Below are 5,259 nucleotides of genomic sequence, written 5' to 3' on the forward strand. Positions count from 1 at the left end.
CCCGGTCATAGGCTGCTTTTAGCTCATCCACCTTTGATTTAATTCCTTAAAACATTCAGATTCAGAAGAGAGAAGATACAGAGAAAAGAAAATCAAACATACAAGCTTTCTTTACCATTACACACACCCTTGCTAGGCAGATCTGAGAACAGCAACCTGACCAATAACAAATCTCTTGTTATGAAATATTTATCTGCTCAAAGGTCCTACAATTCCTCTGTAAACACCAACATGTAAGACTACACTGGCCGGGCACAGTGGCTCACACCTGTAATCTCAGCACTTTGGAAGGCTGAGGCAGGCAGATCGCTTGAGCCCAGATTGAGACTAGCTGGACAACATGGTCAAAACCCGTCTCTACAAAAACTACAAAAATTAGCCGTGCACGGTGGCGTGCACCTGTAGTCCAAGTTCTTTGGCAGGCTGAGTTGGGATGAACAATTGAGCCTGGGAGGTCGAGGCTGCAGTGAGCCATAATTGCACCACTGTATTCCAGCCTGGGCAACAGAGTAAGACATTGTCTCAAAAAATGAAAAAATTAATTCAAAATAGGCCAGGCGCTGTAGATCACACCTGTAATCCCAGCATTTTGGGAGGCCAAGGCAGGAGGATTACTTGAGATCAGGAGTCCAAGACCAGCCTGGCTAACATGGTGAAACCCTGTCTCTACTAAAAATATAAAACTTAGCCAGGCGTGGTGGTGGGCGCCTGTAGTCCCAGCTACTTGGGAGGCTGAGGCAGGAGAATCACTTGAACCTCGGAGGCAGAGGTTGCAGTGAGCCGAGATCACGCCACTGCACTCCAGTTTGGGTGGCAGAGCAAGACTCCACCTAAAAAAAAACCAAAAAAAAAAAAAAAACCAAAAAACAAAAAACTAACTTCAAAAGTGAATTTAACCAAAAGTAAAATGATAACTGAAAAGCTCAACAGTCAGAACAAAAGTCAAAGCAACCATGGATATATTAAGCAAATATACCCATCAATTCAGGAATTTGTTTTCAACGTAAAAACATCACATGGTGGCTCACACCTGTAATCCCAGGACTTTGGGAGGCAGAGGCAGGTGGATCACCTGAGGTCAGGAGTTTAAGACCAGCCTGGCCAACATGGTGAAACCCCGTCTCTACTAAAAATACAAAAATTAGCCAGGCGTGGTGGCGGGCGCCTATACTCCCAGCTACTCAGGAGGCTGAGGCAGGAGAATTGCTTGAACCCAGGAGGCGGAGGTTGCAGTGAGCTGAGATCACACTATTGTATTCCAGCCTGGGCGAAAAGCGAGACTGTCTCCAGGGAAAAAAATTCAAAAAAGGTAAAAAGTCAGACAAAAATTAAACTACATTCCAAGTGTAAGTCCTGCTCTACACAGGCAGCCAACTGCCTTTTCTAACAAGTCACAAGCCTGACAACAAAAACTGCAGCTTAGCGTACCTAAGTATGTTCCAAAAAGTTGTGGGTAAATTACTTTTTTATGTGTAAATCTGCAAAGGGTGAATTAGCTACCCAAAAAACCACTTTGAAAATATTCTCCATTAAATAATCCCCAACTAACTTCTATTTTAAAGTTTGGATTCTTTAAGTATAACCTTAATCTGAACAGAGCTGGAACAAAAAAATAAGGTTTGGGTGGCTAAGATCAAATTGTTTTGCTTATTGAACAAAAGGAAACTAAAGCAAACGATTTTCAAACATTACATGAGATTTTAAGTCTTTAGTACGATCTGTATTAAGGGACGTAATATAGTGACAGTGATTGCTCAGAAGAACACAAAGTAGTTTCTTGTTGTTTTTAATACTTAACACTTTCAGCCAATTATGTGAAACAAACTACAAATTAACGCTGACAGTTTCTACGGGTAAATGCCGTCTAAGCTGAACAGCACTTGAGGGTGAATATGGTGCTTACATCTGGACTTTGGCATTCTTTATCCTTTGTGAAAATCTTTTAATGGCATTATGATAAATCTGTAACTTATCCAGTATTGACAAAATAAAATCAATAACAAAATACAAAAATAACACTATTATTTTTAGATAATCTTTATTTTGTGACAGAAAGTTAGAAAATAACTCCCATTTTCTTACTTTTATGACAACATGGGTAAACCATAAGTGCTAATAACTGAAATTCTTGGCAAAGATTTTTTCTCTTCCTCATGTATATTTAATTCTTTCCCCTGCAGTACCTACCCAACAAATTGTACAAGTAGACAATTAGAATGTGTGTTTGGTTTGCCATTACTCCAAAACTGTTATCAAAATGTTTTCCTTTTAAAAATTGGACACTACAAATAAAGTGTTCCACAGAAAGACAGAAAGAACATACGGGTACGCTTTAATGCAAAAAATACAAGAAAATGTAGATGAGTAAATTAAAATGTATAAAATCACTTAAATTGTCTTTCATATTCGTTTAAAATTAGATAAGCAAGAACTAAAACTTCCAGCAAAAGGTCTTAAAATGAGTAAGTGAGAACTAACATCTCCAGCAAAAAGCAGTGTTCTTATTAGCACTGTCCATGACAGCAGTATAAGTTGGGCTGACTACAGCACTCTGCCACAGGGGAGAGAATAAACCCAGAACTCAGAGCAGGAGCTCAGCCCCTAGCTGTTGCAATGATGGGCAGCAGCTCAATCTGAATGCTTTACACACAGAGGAGTTCTATGACTCTGAATTTCCAAAAAAATGCAGACATTAAAAGTAGGTCAGAGACAAAAAGAATCCTTTGAACAAATCTGTAGAAAATTTTCAGAGAAACTTTTACCTAAAACAAAACTAATCCATGGCTACTAAGACCATGTGAGAGAAGCAACTTATGTTATTAATGTTTAAATGTTTAAAGAATCAATTCAGCATATTATTTTTTTTTTTTTTTTTTGAGATGGAGTCTTGCTCTGTCTCCAGGCTGGAGTGCGGTGATGCAATCTTGGCTCATTGTAACCTCCACCTCTCGGGTTCAAGCTATTCCCCTGCCTCAGCCTCCCAAGTAGCTGGGACCACAGGCGCGCACCCCCACGCCTGGCTAATTTTTTGTATTTTAGTAGAGACAGGGTTTCACCATGTTGGCCAGGATGGTCTCAATCTCCTGACCTCGCAATCTGCCTACCTCAGCTTCCTAAAGTGCCAAGATTGCAGGCGTGAGCTACTGCACCTAGCCAATTATTCTTAAAAATCAATTAGTTTAAATATGTTTATATAATACTAAGGAGTTATAAACTCAAATTCAATGCCTAATTTATTTCATTTTCTATAAAAAAACAACATTTTAGCCAAAATACTCTTAAATAATGGCATGTAATCTAGTGGATTATGTAACGGTTTTCCCAATTATCAAAAATATCAGCCGGGCGCGGTGGCTCAAGCCTGTAATCCCAGCACTTTGGGAGGCCGAGACAGGCGGATCACAAGGTCAGGAGATCGAGGCCATCCTGGCGAACACGGTGAAACCCCGTCTCTACTAAAAAATACAAAAAAGTAGCCGGGTGAGGTGGCGGGCGCCTGTGGTCCCAGCTACTCGGGAGGCTGAGGCAGGAGAATGGCGGGAACCCGGGAGGCGGAGCTTGCAGTGAGCTGAGATCCGGCCACTGCACTCCAGCCTGGGCGACAGAGCGAGACTCCGTCTCAAAAAAAAAAATATCTGCCCTTTCTCAGCAAAACTTAAATATCAAATCTACCTTCTAGAATTGCATATGAACCAATTAAATGAAAAAACTAAGTTTAATCTCTCTATATATTCTACACGTGTATGACTTAACAACTCATCATGAAAATACATGCGACCAACAAGTATTATTATTATTATTTTTGAGACAAGGTCTCACTCTCGCCCTGGCTGGAGTGCAGTGGTACGATCATGGCTCATTGCAGCCTCAAACTCCTGGGCTCAAGTGATCCTCCTGCCTCAGTCAGCAATTAATTTTATAAAATAAATCTCTAAACAGAAACTGGTGATGTACCAAGAAACTGAATAATGGCAATGTAGTAATTTGGAACACAGATGCTGCTACAGGTCAGGGCTTTCATCCTATCCTGCTATAAAAGTCATACTGCTTTCTAAGAAATCTTTTTTACTTTTAAATAATATACATATTGCTTGATTTAGATACCCAATCAAAACACACTCTTGCCAAATATGAAATTTAATTTGTATACATATGGAATAAAGATAAATAGAAAATCAGCGTGGCTAATATATGTAATAGTTGCATGTAGCTGACCAAAGCATTCACATATAGGGCCTAAACATTTACCACTTCTTGGTCTTTTGGCTAAAGTCAGGTGTAGTATCTGTTCCAAGATTTCTGGAGCAGGGAGATGGAACAGAAGCTCACTTGGACCACTCCATGTATTAACTGGGTATTGCAGTACCTCTATGAACGGTGCACCAAGAAAACAAAAACCAAAACCATTTCATGCCTCTTAGCTGAGCTAAGGAAATGCATTATATGACTGTGTCCATAAACGTGACTCTTGGCCAAGAAGATTCCTTCACAGAGTTAACTTTCCTTTTCTTGCTGATGACCCTTGTATCACTGAGCCTCTGCTTACAGAGGAAAGAAGAAGAAGAAAAAAAAAAAAAGCAGTTGCCTGGGAGTGGTGGCTCACACCTGTAATCCCAGCACTTTGGGAGGCCGAGAAGGGCGGATCATCTGAGGTCAGGGGTTCGAGACCAGCCTGGCCAATATGGTGAAAACTTGTCTCTACTAAAAATACAAAAATTAGCTGGGTGTGGTGGTACATGCCTGTAATCCCAGCTACTCAGGAGGCTGAGGCAGGAGAATCACTTGAACCCAGGAGGCGGAGGTTGCAGTGAGCTGAGATCATGCCACTGCACTCCAGCCTGGGTGACAGAGCAAGACTCTGTCTCGAAAACACAAATAAACAAACAAAAGAAAAAAAAAAAAGCAGGGTCTGAATGCAGCCCTGTTAAGCAATGCTACCAGTATACTTCACTTTGTTTTAGTCCTGGCTGCTGCAAGCTACGAACAACTAACGTGAAATCCTCAGAATGGAAGGAAATATAAAAAACCAAACGCTGGAACACCAAAGAAAGGCTGGGGAGAGGGGTGGATTTTTGTGCAACTGGGAGGATCGAGGAAATGAATAAAACTTAGGATCCAGGCCAAATTGTCCTCACAATATTTTTTCTTCCTTTGAAAAATGAAAGTGAAGTTAATTATTAAAAACCACCAAGTGAAGTGCACATTCCCAGTACCTGATACTCTGTAGATGCCTTCACACTTCATGCCATACTTCTCTAC

At 40.6% G+C, this 5,259-nt stretch overlaps 1 pseudogene; it reads left to right on the forward strand.

The window, feature by feature from the left end:
* Window positions 1-4,246: 4,246 nt before the first annotated feature.
* Window positions 4,247-4,388, forward strand: LOC111553632 (annotated as a pseudogene).
* Window positions 4,389-5,259: the final 871 nt, after the last annotated feature.

The sequence above is a fragment of the Piliocolobus tephrosceles genome, unplaced genomic scaffold (assembly GCF_002776525.5).
Source record: "Piliocolobus tephrosceles isolate RC106 unplaced genomic scaffold, ASM277652v3 unscaffolded_40533, whole genome shotgun sequence".
Taxonomy (NCBI): Eukaryota; Metazoa; Chordata; class Mammalia; order Primates; family Cercopithecidae; genus Piliocolobus; species Piliocolobus tephrosceles.